This window comes from Berghia stephanieae, chromosome 10, assembly GCF_034508935.2.
Source record: "Berghia stephanieae isolate SIO BIC M18660-M18661 chromosome 10, UCSD_Bste_1.3, whole genome shotgun sequence".
In the NCBI taxonomy this organism is placed as follows: Eukaryota; Metazoa; Mollusca; class Gastropoda; order Nudibranchia; family Aeolidiidae; genus Berghia; species Berghia stephanieae.
In genome coordinates, this window is record NC_088369.1 from 40,953,695 (window position 1) to 40,968,694 (window position 15,000).

The 15,000-nt window shown below is 35.5% G+C and overlaps 2 long non-coding RNA genes across 6 annotated transcripts in view; one reads left to right on the forward strand and one right to left on the reverse strand.

The window, feature by feature from the left end:
- Window positions 1-656: 656 nt before the first annotated feature.
- On the forward strand, window positions 657-6,219 carry LOC144981144 (uncharacterized). The gene is made up of 3 exons (XR_013647017.1): window positions 657-928; window positions 1,781-1,885; window positions 4,686-6,219. It is a non-coding gene; the product is annotated as an uncharacterized LOC144981144 (long non-coding RNA).
- The window catches only part of LOC144981145 (uncharacterized), a 108,794-nt gene continuing 97,482 nt past the window's right edge, over window positions 3,689-15,000 (reverse strand). Inside the window, exons 1-3 of one of the 5 annotated variants that reach the window (XR_013647018.1) lie at window positions 9,376-9,484; window positions 6,845-7,040; window positions 3,689-4,787 (exon numbers count right to left, since the gene is read on the reverse strand). This is a non-coding gene — a long non-coding RNA (uncharacterized LOC144981145). Of the gene's footprint in view, window positions 4,788-6,844; window positions 7,041-8,663; window positions 8,804-8,966; window positions 8,986-9,213; window positions 9,253-9,375; window positions 9,485-15,000 lie in introns of those variants that run through there. The other 4 variants (XR_013647020.1, XR_013647022.1, XR_013647019.1 and 1 more) reach the window with 4 other exon arrangements.

The following is a 15,000-nucleotide window of genomic DNA, read 5'->3' on the forward strand; positions in this document are numbered from 1 at the left end:
ATTGACGACCAGCATTTATTTAGACTAGAAAACAAGATGGACGGATCACTGTTAAAACCAGACTATTGGTTGCACGACGTGTGTATGAAGTCCCCCAGATGAATGGTTTTACACTTCCCATGAGACTGGAACCAGTATTTTGACACCATACTATTGATCCCTATTGTAACCCACGGTCTAAGCTGGTATTGTGCTACGATGTATCTAATTGATACATAAAACTAAACATGTTATCACAACTATGAATATAGTATTGACTTTATCTTCTTTATTTGCGGTACTGCACTGCGGCTGACGCCTGAGTTATTCCGGTCTTCCCTTGGAGAAAAAAATTCCCCTATGGGATGAATAAAGGAATTTTATTTTATTATTATTTTATTTATTTATTTATCACACGATTTTCTCGATCAGACTATAAAGTTTAAATTTACACATAGTTTTCTGTGGTAATTCTATTGATCAAGCGGTAGAACAGTCGGTAGTTTATTTAAACACAAACCACCAATAGTGAAACCGATGTAGTTTGATATGTCTACCAATCACTGCCATTGTTTACATTATGACGATTGTCCGAGAGGCGTGGTTATCTACCGGTCAATTGGTATGGTCCGTTTCATGCTATAGATAGTATGCGGTTAAACAGCTGATCGGAGTGGAAGTTTACTTCCGGCTGGCAGAAAGCAATGGAAGACAATGGCGTAGAATAGTAAAATATTAGTTTCTGTCGATAATCTTCCATATTTTTCTGGTTCTAGACATAAATATATATATTTTTTTAAATTCCCGTTAATGATGTAGACCCCTATGCCATTTGTGAACACGACTGGTGCCATAATCTTTAGGAACTACAGCCAGTCTCATCGTTTGATGTAGCGAACTACCTCGTCACGACCACAAGTTTCTGTCTACACGGTCTACACATTTCACGGTAAGTCTGTATTATTTAATCGTTTCCCTATGCTATACCTATACTATGTTACACCATTCACGGCTAATTGTAAGATTTATTCTCAAAAAATCACAGAAGACAGATATGTCGAACCTGACACGGGAATATTAATATGATATGACCTGCTTCACGAGTCGTGATCATCTTAGTCTTAGTCTTAGTAAGTTTAGTCTAAGTTAAGTCAGTCTAAGTAGTGGATCAATGAGTCTTTGTGGTTACATTCAAATTTCAACTATTTTGCCTTTAAGGTGATGAATTCCTCCGAATTCACAAAAGATTATAAATAATAATTTAAATTAAAAACACCAGGGCAGGCAATGACTATGAAATCAATGTGGTCCCGCGTCCAAATCAAACTGATTAATACAGTAACAAAACATCATGCACATAAGACTGTTTTAAAAGCCCCACCCCATTCCAAGGGACTGAGCTTGATCCCGAGTGAATATTTTTTTCTAATCCCACTCCCCTTGTCAATCCAGCAGTGATTGGGTAGCTGAGTCTGTTAGATCTAGCGGAAAGTACTTTGACATAGACTAGAGTCCTATCTAAAGGGTAGCAATTGCTATGGTCCGTTTCGCGCTTTTCAAACCAGGTTAAACTTCGGCTCCATTGAATGACTACTTTTTTATTCGATATTTTACTCAATCCCCCAACTATATAATTTTTAGCCCCACGGCTGATGTTGAGTTATAGAATTGTGTCTCTCTGAATAATTCTAATAACCTTTCAGTTTCAGATGAGTACTCCACATTTCACAGCAAATTTAATTCACTGTTGTTAACTAAGTGTGAATAATATTACCACCATTGCCACAATTTTTTTTTTCAGGCTTACAGGGGACTGACTACTTATAATCAGGCCTACAATGGATGGGTGACGGATGTAAAATGGTTTAAGCCTCCTAGCTGTGGGAAAGTGGTACTAGCTGCTAAGGTAACCCCCCCCCCCCCCCCCCCCCCCGTTTTCATCTCACTTCTATGATTATTATTACTGTTATTACATATTATTATTTTGATTTCTACATTTATTTATATTACTCCATGCAGGATTGATAATACGATATAGAGGTTTTTAACACATGGCTATATTCATTACAATGAATTTTCTTGAACTAGAATATGAATAACTTAAAAAAAAAAAAGAAATAAGAAACTTCTTTAATAGGTTCAAGTTCTACTATGGGAGACTCAGTTGAGTCCTTGGAAAAGCCTCTTTACTCACATTTGCTCAGTCAGTGTGTTCGGACATAAACGTTTAAATGGTTTTGCGACTCATGGCAGTCCCGTTAACTCAGTTGGTAGAGCACCCATTTCACAATCAAAGAGACCGAGATATATCCTAGATGAAATTAAGACCCCACCCCCTCCCCTTTCTTTTATTTTTGTACACCCAGCAGTAATTTGGCAATAGAAAAGCGCCCTATTTGAAGGGTAACAAGTTATTATTTTCACACTATAGAAACTGGGATGAAATCTGGCTCTATAGACCTAATGGTTCTGATGGACTACTTTTGGTGCTTGCGACACTATTAGGTCATTTTCAGCACAATTAAAAGCTGTTGCGAAATAATTGTAAGAAAAATGGGCTTGGATCAAATACAGAGCAGAAGTAGATCAAAGTTATTAATGTGCTTAGTTTTGAGATCGCCTAACAGTTCCATCCAGAGACGGATTACACTCAAATGTTTATGTTTGATTTAAGGGTTTTACTGCACTTGCGACACATTTCAGCACCAGTAAAAAGGAATAAAATGGGATTGTAAAAATTTCCAGATTTACAATTAAAAGCACACAAGAAAAGTAAGACAAAGAGGAACAAATGTAGATTCCAAGAGAATGCTATCAGTGTACTAAGTCTGATAACACCCAAAAGTCTCATTCTGACACAAGCACAGGTCCCCCCTAAGAGGAATACTATGAACGTATTATTTTTTTATTATATTATATTAAGTTACGTTATGCCTTTTGCGCAGCGATATCATAAGATATCGTCGCCTAGGCATTCCACGAAGGAATATAGATAACTCATCAAACAAGATGTCTGATGTCAACAGGAATCACCCATGTTGTCCAAGTGAGCAAATTGGGGGTTAATAATCTTGCTCAAGGAAAAAAAAACGAAAGTGCCTGAAGCGGGGCTCGAACCTGGGACATCCGGATCACAGTGCACTGCCTTAACCACTCGGCCACTTCGCCCCCCATATTATATATACACACATATATATAATATAATAAAAAAATTTTTACGCGAACTGATTTACAAGACAAAAATTATTTTTTTTCCCAAAACCAACAATATTCATTTGACTGTTTCTCTCTCAGCCAATGACTCCGGCAAGGGAAAGGACAAAACCAAGTAATCTCATTCCAAGACAAGGACATAAAGAAACTTGGAAAACAATATAAGGGATAGAGGACACAGCATGCCCTCTTGCCACCATGGGAAGTCAAAGACCCCACCCAGTCTATTGTTTATAAAATGTTGATTATAAATTTACAAAATAAATTTACATCCATTTATCACTCTCTCATCTAAGGACAGGGAAAAAAAGCATGTAATCTTATTCCAAAACAAAGATAGAAACTACCTGAAAAAGGAATACAGACATAGGGGGGTGAAGAAAGCAATAATGACCCTGCCCACAATGGAAGGTCAATGACCCCACACCCAGGGTAGAAAAATGAGAACTCAGTCAAGCATTCACCATCAAATTACAAAAGCAACGGATAAAACAAATTTTTAAAAAAGTCATTACAGTACTTTATTTTCTTTATTGTGCTCCAACTTCATGTTTAAATATACAATGGATTTCTATTTATTTGCCAATTCAAAAATATTATTAGGTTTTGAATATTATTGCAGAACATATAATATAGCAATGACTATCCCGCACAAATCTTTGGGCCTCTTTTTCGCTCACGAAGTGCCCGAATTCGCGTCAAAATATGGGACGAAGCCGTTTCGTATATGCTATTTAAAAAAATTAATTTCGACGCTGTTTATCTATGAATATAACTGAAAGTTGGCACACTGTTAGAAAAAAGGTCATTTTCGATTATGTCAAGCGACAAAACTCGTGCGATTACCAGAAGACCGTTAAAAATAGATTTTTACTCTTTGGAGTAAAATATTTCTAAAACTACCGGGCGTGGAGGTTTTGTCGCTGACAAGGTAATACATGAACATCTCTTCTTTTTGGTTGTAAAATTTCATATGAATATGACGAGTACTTTTTCCATATTTTACAAAACACCATCCTAATTTGCTCTTCAAGTTTCAATCTTTTAATCCACTTATTACTCAAGATACAACCAAAGGTCGAAAAAAAAAAAAAATGCCGAAAAAGCGTCCCATATTTTCGCTTTTTTTTCCTCTTTGCGGGTCATCCAAATAAATGACACCATTAAAACTGTATAACTTGTTTATTTATGAATGGATTTTCAAAATTCAAAAACATTTTTACTCAGTGGAGATAGGGCTTGGATTTTAGACAAAATTTTTCTTCAAAAAGAGAAAAAAAAACATTTTTCATAGTCATTGCTATATAATAATGGTAACAGAAGTAGTACTACAACTAGTACAATTTTTTCACAAACATTTCGGGCAAAAGTAAAAATGTTTAACACATGTATTAGTCTAATGAAAAGAATGAAAAGGATTACAAAGGTATATAAAATCAAGCATTATTGGAAAAGAATGAATAAAAAGTCTGACTGCTTTCTTTTCGTTTCAGGTTCGCCATTCCCAAAAATTGGGTTATAGTGGACTCCGTGTGTCGACAAGTGCTTTCTGCTCAGCATCAAGATGGGAACCTGAAATGTCTGTCTTCACAATCCTGTAAAAGAAATACCAAGATTAAGTTAATACATAGAGCAAATAGTACATTATTGACCTACCACCTCTGGCGTCTATCGTGTCACTGGGAATTTTAATTTTAATATTTTAATATGTTTGAAAACAAAGAAAACTTAAGCCCCATTTCCTCAAATACGCAAGTCATTCATTTTACAGGTCAAAATAATTTTTTTTTAAAGTTTTTCTTTGACTTCAACTTCAAATGCCAATAGTGCCTGAACCTTATGATGAATTCCAAAATGGTTTGGCATATTTATGTGGAAATCTATTCTTTTAAAAAAATAGAGTTGTGGATCACCATTGCTCCGTACAGCAAATGTTAAATATTTATCATCGAGCACAAAATTACTGGCAAACCTAAAAATTCTAAAACTATTTATTTACAAACTCTACAAGTAACACGCAAATATTTTAAAAACTAAATGTAATTCTATCACCTGTGGAATCAAACTATGTATGCTCAGAAAATCTGCTGTACTGTAATGTTCGGGCAATTATTGGCCTTCGCCAAAAAAAGAAAAAAAATAAGAACTGTATTTCCTACACCAGTATACAAAAAACACACATATATGTTTTCTCTACACGGGAAATTCCATTGAGTGTTACAAGCGCTGCACCTAACCATCAACTTCTTGTAGATACCGCTAGCTATAACCAATAAAAATGGACAAACTTAGCCCATAATATTTTACATTTCTGGGAATGTTTGTTTTTTCTTTTATGCCATATAATTTATTAATTTTTTTTATTTAATTTGTTGCCAGCGTGTGTATTTTGTACATACGTACATAGGGAATAGGTACATGCTTCTGTAAAAAAACGTTTGATTGGTCATTCTGCTGATTTGTGCAGATTGCCTTTTACCACAATGAAATGACAATTAAAAATAACATGTAGACTATAATATTAATATATTCATTTAGCTAAGGTTAATAAAACATTTCCTCCCAGATCTTAATAATTGAGGAATAAATCAATATAGGTGAACTCATTTAATTCTATCTATCTCATCATAAGAACACTTTGTCACTACGTTGTGTGGCCTTGAGCAAGTCACCTCAGCCCTAGCTCAGTTTGTGGCGCTGTGTTGCGGCAATGGCTGGGTTATTTCAGTCTCCCTTTAGAATAGACTCCAAAGACAAAATTTCCCTAGAGGTGAATAAAGAGAATCTATATTTTTAAAATTTGTAACGCTATAGTCAAAGACAAAAACCTTCAGGATTTTCTAATTTTGTATGAACTATCCTAAAAGGCAACCTATCCATAGCATAGAAGGACATGCTCACAATAGTATTCATTTCATTTCCCTCAAATTTAATGGATCTTCCTCTTTTATTAATTGTCATTGCCCATTCATTCAATAAAACAAAATTAATCAACATAATAAAGACAAAGCTTTTGATTCAAATGAAGTGATGGTTTTTGTTCAGTTATTTATTATCTCTGAAGTTAAAAGTCTTAAAACTCAACCATGTAAGCTTTTGTACAGTCTGGTTATTTGAAAAAAAAACTTCTCTTGATGTCAGTTCTTGCACCAACAATTTGGACAAACTTTTGACTTCATTACTGGCTCACCAGACAGGCATTCCTTACATACCTTATGAGCAAATGAAGTCACTTGATATGTGCTCTATTCCCCTTTGTCTTATTACATTCCTCATAGTCATAGATTTGTGTCTTAACTTTACAATATGAAATATGATTTTGTGCCCTTTGTCTATTGTTATGTGCATAGATCTACAATCTTTTCACTCTCTATTCAACTTCCTTTCAACTGACAATGCAATGACCTTAAAGTGTAATGAACGGCACAAACGTTGCTAATCTCACTTTTTACCCCCCAAAAATTGCTTGATTTGGACCTATTAAATTTCCTGAGAGTGAGATCTGCTTTTATTTTTATATAGCGCATGCAATATCCACCCAAAGCACTCTACAAGATGTCCCAAGCCAACAGAAACATTAACATTAACATGTAGGAAGAGATATCATGCCTACATAAATATTGTTTTAAGCAGATACAATCAATACACTTACATTTACATGGTCAATGATTGAGCTAGTTTCTCCAATTGTTGATTGTTCAACTAGAGCCGTTGCTGCCTGCAGTCATTGCGTTTGTTCCTATCTTTAAGACATGAGTAATGGTCTGTTTTTTTCTCTGCCCCATGTCCAAGCTTTAACGTTGGAACCCAATCAGGATCAGTTTCATCAAGCAGTGATGCTGGCCTTCCTGTAAAGGCAAAAAAAATTGATTGTTGAATATATTACGTCATTTTTTGCCTATTACAATCTGGTCCTGGTCCTTGTGTGGCTATGTGGTCTAGTGGTATGACACTCGATTTTGGATCGGAAGGTCATGGGTTCGAGCCTCGCGCTCGACGCATAGTTGAGTCCTTGGAAAAGGCTCTTTATTCACATTCTCTCACCATACTCAGGTGTAAAATGAATACCTGGCCGTTTACAGCATTTTCTTTGTCCGAAAAATTGTAGTGTCGCCTAAAAGGCGTCATGTCCCGTTCTACATGTTAAATGTTGCTGTTGACCAGGGACCCCTTGTACAGCGCTTTGAGCACATTTAGTGGATATTGCGCTATAATATAAAGCTCAATTTTTAAATTTATTTTTTTTTACAATCCTTAAGCTTTCCGTAAATTTACATCAAGCTTTGTCAAATTAGAACAAGGGTAGAACAATTATATAGTGCAATTTCCATGAAATGAAAATTTGTTCAAAGCGCTTTGCAAGGGGTTTATAGCCAACACTTCTTCACTAGAGGAATTCAAGCGTCGATTGAAGACATTCTTATTCCGACAGGCTTTCTTTTGATTATGTGTATAATTAGCGTTGTTCGTGTACTGTGTTAGGGCTTCATGATTAAGTTAATCTATGTTTTGCGCCCAGAGCCCTCCTGATGAAGGGATGTTTGGCGCACTATAAATCTATACCATTATTATTATTATTAACAGCAAGACTTTACATGCAGGTCGAGACATGACGCTTGTTAGGCGATATTACATTTTTTCCGGAAAGAGACAATGCTGTTTAACAGGCCTGCATCTGCCCCCTGAAAAACTTGCCTGAAAATCCTCGAGCTGAAGCTTTTTCAATAACATGAGCAAACATCCCCATTTCCCAGAATATTTTCTTAGAATTTTACCAATTCAATAGGCTGTTAAACAAAATGAAAAAGTATTTTAATTAATTTTTTGTTCCGGCAGATCGAAATTGCCAGAAATGCCGGCAAATTTACAGGCCTATGTTAAAAGCCAGTTACCCAATTTATGCCTGAGTATGGTGAGAGAATGTGAATAAAGTTCCTTTCCCAATGACTCAACTGCTCAGAACGGGTCTGGAACCCTAATCCTTCCAAAATGACGGTGATAACTATACCACATAGCTGCAATTAAAGTATCGGGATCCCAAAGGACATTTTTTTTAATTGAAATTTTTTTATTATTATTATTGTCATATTTGGGAAAAATTCCAGATGAAGGCCCTAATTCAATGACTATACGAAACATTATAACTAATCCTCACCTTGAGTTAAAATTAGTTTCTATGAAAATTATGAAAAGTCATTTTAGTGGATTGATAGAGGTCGATTGTTTCTTTCTTTGGATTAAAATTTAAAATAATAATAATTATGATATTAATTTTGTCAGTAAAAAAATAACCATTACTATCATTATAAACTGACACTGGCAATCACTAAGCAGCGTGTTAAACTTCTGTCAAAAACTAGCATTTACATGTCCAACATCGGTGTAGAAAAGCAGTTTGTTCGTGTTCCTTTACAATACACCACCAACGGAGGAACAGAAAAAAAAAAAAATTAAGAAAAACGCAACCTTACTTTTAATATTTCTTCAAATGGAGAACATGTTTTTAAAATGCACAATAAAATAATCTTGACAAAGCATAAGTTATAAACTGGAACATTATAATTCTAAAATGAATGATCAGAACAACAGTGAAAGACTTCCTAATCTCATAAAAGCCAAATCTTGAAAACGAAAGTAGCCCTATCACTATCGGTAATGAGGCATTTGGTTTTGATTTAGAGTATGTTGCACGAGAAATGCATGAAATATTCATGGTCCTATCTGATAACTAAACACAACAAATAAAAGATCATCCATCCGGACCGTGTATGGACCATAAAATTAAAATGATTCCTTCTAGACCGCCTACAGACTACAGATTACATCTGAGTGAGATGAGTCAGATGATTTCTCCAACTTAGGAGTTTCGCATAGAAAAGTCACATCGGTGAAATATCACTCCGTAGATTTTGTTAGACCACCGAGTTTGAAATTTTTGATTTGATTTCTCATCCATGAAAAAGAATAAAACACATATTTACTAAATCATTAACTTGCAACGTCAGAAATTAAGGCAAGGACCTTGGTCGGTTGCCGCCAACTCCGTGACATGCTATGGCCATGGCCCACAATGGCTACATGATGATGTTGGAGCGAAGTAAACTTGCTTTGTTCACAATAATTAAAATTAATTCATATCGTATATATAATATTTAAGATTTTAATTTATCCATCAATTCTTACCTTTAACAAAACGATCATTGCAAACTCGGTGGCTGCAAGTTAGATTTGAGCCATCGCCAAATCCCTTTCTTCTGATCGCTGCAACTGTCTCCGCTGGGTTAAATGTATTATTTTTGGGTCCTTCGTCTTCCTAATGGATGGTAACCTGAACATTTTGACTCCATCTCGACCCTGTCTTCTAGTGCATCCGATGATTATGCAGTTATTTGGCACGTTTCACGTTTTAAAAATTGGACTAGAGCTTGTTTCACATCAATGTTTACAAGCCAGCCAAGTTCTTTTGCCATCCGGAACTAAAGTAGGTCATTGCGTGACGTCATCAGCATTCTATCTATAGAAATCGGGATAAGATAAACTCCAGGTTCATGGGTCCAGTGTCTTTGAAGGACTTTTTACCTTTATATAAAATGTGACGACTATTATTTCATACATAATATATATATATATATATATATATATATATATATATATATATATATATATATATATATATATATATATAATGTAAATTTTCACTCACATTTTTTTGCCGAGACGACTCGTTTCTGTGTTCTGTGGACACAGAAACGAGCCGTCTCGGCAAAAAAATGTGAGTGAAAAATTACATTATATATTAGCTCTAACCACCATTATCGAGCACTTTCGTACCTACAAGTACCCACTAACACTCATATATATATATATATATATAATATATATATATATATATATATATATATATATATATAATATAATATATATATATATATATATATATATATATACATATATATATATATATATATATATATATATATTATATATATATATATATATATATATATATATATATAGAATACAAATTGTCACTCACATTTTTTGTGGCCAAAACGTTCGTTTCTGTGTCTCTTTACACGCCTTCAGTCGGCGTAATCCTTAATAGTATATATATATATATATATATATATATATATATATATATATATATCTAATATATATATATATATATATATATATAGATATATATATATATATATATATATATATATATATATATATATATATATATATATATATAAATATATATATAATCAAACCCCACGTGTACCTATTTGCAGGTCTGATAAGCAAACACAATTACAAACGATTCTTGCCTTTTGGAATTCCTGACGTGTTCCCAATCGCTGCACAAGCTTGCGAGTGCCCGTTAGGAAACAAAGTTCGAATTCCAAAACGCAATTGGATTCAGTAGTCAACGGCGGCCATCTTGGTTCTAAACAAAGAAAATCATTACTTTTTATTCTTCATACTGGCTAGAACTTTTCATATGCCTTGTGATCAGAATGTGTAAAAGTCAAAACATGATCAAATTTATGTTTTTTTCCCTCTGGATACGGTTTTATGCTCGCCGGAGAAATATTTCATACGGGCATCCGCCATTGTTCCGATAGTTTAGAGCCAGTGTTACTAAGTTACCATGCGACATTAGGAAGGAAGTGACGTTACGACTGTTGAAGAGTATTGTGTAAGAAATCTTTTATTCTAGACCCTTCAATCAATTCAAATGTCGTCATCTTTGAATAAACGACAGGTTCACAAACACTCAGACTAAATAATGCTTCTTTTTGAAGAATCAATTTTTGTGTGAAATTTAATGATTTATAATCCGACGTCACATAATAATAATATTATTGGTAATGTAAATGTTGCTGCTCGAAGCTCGTAGAAATAAATAATAATGTGAAATTGATTGTAAGCTTCAATTTAATTACAAAAAGAGATCAAATGAACGTTTCGGGTTTCCCCTTTATCAACAAAACAGGATGAATGAAACACTACAGATGAATGAGATAACGCAATAAATGCGGCGAACTTATCGATATGCTTAATGTTTAAAGAAAAGACAAATAAAAACAAAAACAACAAACACCTCCCCCACTTCCCCCAACCCCCCAAAAATAACCCAACTAAACAAATAAAAGAAAATTTATCCACAAAAAACATACCACCCCCCCCCCCCCCCCCCAAAAAAAAAAAAACAACAAAAAAAACAACAAACAAAGCAAAACAAAGCAAACAACCCAAATAGTCTCCCTCCCTCCCACCCCCACCCCTTTCCTCCAGTCACTGTTCAAAGAGCTCAACATTGCGCCATCCCAACCGGACTCAAACCAGGGTCCTAGGAGTCAGAAAGGTAACTGTGTCACACCACGGAAAGCTGAGATTTGTTTGTAAAAGAACGTTCCTTGCACGTCTCTTGCGGGCAAAACTCTACCAAGGACAACACGGCGAAGAGTTTGTTCCAGCATAAAATGTAAAACCTGCAGAGACTGTACGATAAGGAATTATTACAACCTCGTACAGGTTCCACATTCGCCTGGAGCCTTGTCTTGAGAGGGGTGGGGAGGGGGGGGTGTCGATAGCTCGGGGAGGGGAGGGGGTGTCTCGATAGCTCAGTTGGTAGAGCACTCGCTTCACAAGCAAAGGGACCGACATCGATCTGATCCCCCCCCCCCCTCCCCCCCCCCCCCGTCCACCCAGCAGTGAATGGGTAGCTGGGTCTGTTTGATCTGGCGGAAAGAACTTTGTGATAAAGTAGCGCCCTATACAAAGGCTAGCAAGAAATTGCTATTGTCCGTGTCACGCTATAGAAACTGGGATAAACTCCGGCTCTATGGACTGCATGAGTTGGAAGATCTGGGTCCTTGTCATAGATTGACATAACAACGAAATTATCCTGACACAAAGTTATAACTTCTGATATTTTTTTTAAAGAAAGAGAAAGGAATAAACAAATGAATATAGCGGCTTCAAAAAAGAACAAAATATCAAACACTGAACTTTTCTTTTCTTTTAACCTTTTTTTTTTTTTTGGGGGGGGGGGGGGGGTTGCTCATAATCCTTCGTCAGCCAACAGTAAACATTAAAAAACTTTTGGTTGCTCATAACGCTTCGTCAGTCAACAGTAAACATTAAAAAACTTTGGTTGCTCTTAACCCTTCGTCAGCCAACAGTAAACATTAAAAAAGCGTTTGGTTGCTCATAACGCTTCGTCAGTCAACAGTAAACATTAAAAAACTTTTGGTTGCTCATAACCCTTCGTCAGATCAACAGTAAACATTAAAAACTTTTGGTTGCTCATAACCCTTCGTCAGATCAACAGTAAACATTAAAAACTTTTGGTTGCTCATAACCCTTCGCCAGTCAACAGTAAACATTAAAAAAACGTTTGGTTGCTCATAAGCCTTCCACAGTCAACAGTAAACAGTAAAAAACGTTTGGTTGCTCATAACCTTCGTCAGTCAACAGTAAACATTTAAAAAACGTTTGGTTGCTCATAACGCTTCGTCAGTCAACAGTAAACATTTAAAAACGTTTGGTTGCTCATAACGCTTCGTCAGTCAACAGTAAACATTACAAAAACGTTTGGTTGCTCATAACGCTTCGTCAGTCAACAGTAAACATTACAAAAACGTTTGGTTGCTCATAACGCTTCGTCAGTCAACAGTAAACATTTTAAAAACGTTTGGTTGCTCATAACGCTTCGTCAGTCAACAGTAAACATTACAAAAACGTTTGGTTGCTCATAACGCTTCGTCAGTCAACAGTAAACATTAAAAAACGTTTGGTTGCTCATAGCCCTTCGTCAGTCAACAGTAAACATTTTAAAAACGTTTGGTTGCTCATAACGCTTCGTCAGTCAACAGTAAACATTAAAAAACGTTTGGTTGCTCATAACGCTTCGTCAGTCAACAGTAAACATTTCAAAACGTTTGGTTGCTCATAACGCTTCGTCAGTCAACAGTAAACATTTTAAAAACGTTTCGTGTTTGGTTTTTTTTGGTCTTTTGTGTTGTATTCATTTTTGTTGGATTTTTTTTTCTTTTTAATCAAAAGTTTTCATTTTGAAACTGTTTTATTTATTTCTGTTTATTCGTTAAAAAATAGAAGTTATAGTTTTGAAGCTGTTATATTCCTTTTTGTTTATTGGTTGTCTTAGAAATCAGAAGTTATAGTTTAAAGCTGTTATATTCCTTTTTGTTTATTAGTTGTTTAAAAAATCAGAAGTTATAGTTTTGAGGATATATTATTCATGATTATCACCCTGTTCTTTTTCTTTTTTTTTTGCTAACTAGTTTTCAATAAATATTATCAACCAGACTCTAAACGTCTACAGATCCGAAAAAGTTTGTATGAAACAGGCAGACAAAACAGGAAAGACAAACACAAGAACGATTCGGGATCGAACCTCAGACCTCCTGATTACCAATCGTACGTGCTACAATTATACCACAGATGTTACCGTTAGTTGGGACGATTTAATGGCTATTATTTTTCACAAGGGTACGAGTTTTTGCTGTGAACCCTCGTTGGCGTTCTGCAACACAAAAATTGAAGAAGAGAGGATGAGGACGAAGGCATTTGATTCAGCTCCATTTTATTTTTAAAAATCACACTGACAAATTTGGGTTACTTTAAAAATATCTTTTTTTTAACCCAAAAAACTTGAGCTTTTATACAGGGTAATATCCACTAAACGTGCTCAACGCGCTTTACAAAGGGTCCCTGACTAACAGCAACGCGTAACATGTAGAACGAGTCATGACTTGTGTTCGGCGATATTAATTTTTTTTTCTTCCGACAGAGACAACGCTGTTAACGGCCAGTTACTTATTTTACACTTGGTACGTCAAGAGAATGTTAGAAAAGAGACTTTTCCAAGGACGCTGAACGAGGCTCGAACCTGGGACCTTCCGACCCGAAAGCGAGTGTCCATTCCACAAGAACACATCGCCGCACAAAGGTTTCACACAAACATAGCTTTGTGAGTTGGAAATTAATCACTCATTTCGTGGTATAAAAACAATAACAATGATCACAGATAGGTCGATTTCATTGACGTTACTGTTTATAAACAACCAACTATATTATTTGTCCGAGCACGTGTGAAGGTGTGTCACAAATTCCATGTTTTGATTGGTCACAATAACAATGATCACAGAGAGGTCGATTTCATTCACGTTATTGTTTATAAACAACCAACTATATTATTTGTCCGAGCACGTGTGAAGGTGTGTCACAACTTCCATGTTTTGATTGGTCAGAAATCTACTGGTTAATTTTAAAAATCGATTACTGGGAAAGAAGCCAAAATGTTGTGATTTATTTTTAATTAAGGATTTTTTAAAAACGCAATATCCACGAAACGTGCTCAAAGCGCTTTACAAGAGGTCCCTAGACAACAGCAACGCTTAGCTTGTAAGACGAGACGAAACTTGACGCCCATTAGGCAATATTATTTTTTCTTTTACTGACAGAGATAACGATGTAAACGGCCAGGCCTTTCCAAGGACTCAACTATGCGCCGATCAGAGCGGGACTCGAACCCAGAACCTTCCGATCCGAAGACCAGTGTCATAGCACAAGACCACGTATTACGATTCTTTCCAACACAGACAACGCCAAACCCGAGAGCTCCCCGGCAGTTTTGATTCAATAAAGCACGTGGACACGATACGCTTGCTGCCATAAAACCCTGTATTTTTTATTTTTTTTTTATTTTTGGTGCGGCTATGTGGTCTTCCTGTATAAACACCGCATAGTCGAGTCATTGGAAAAGGCTCTTTACCCACAATATCTCACCAT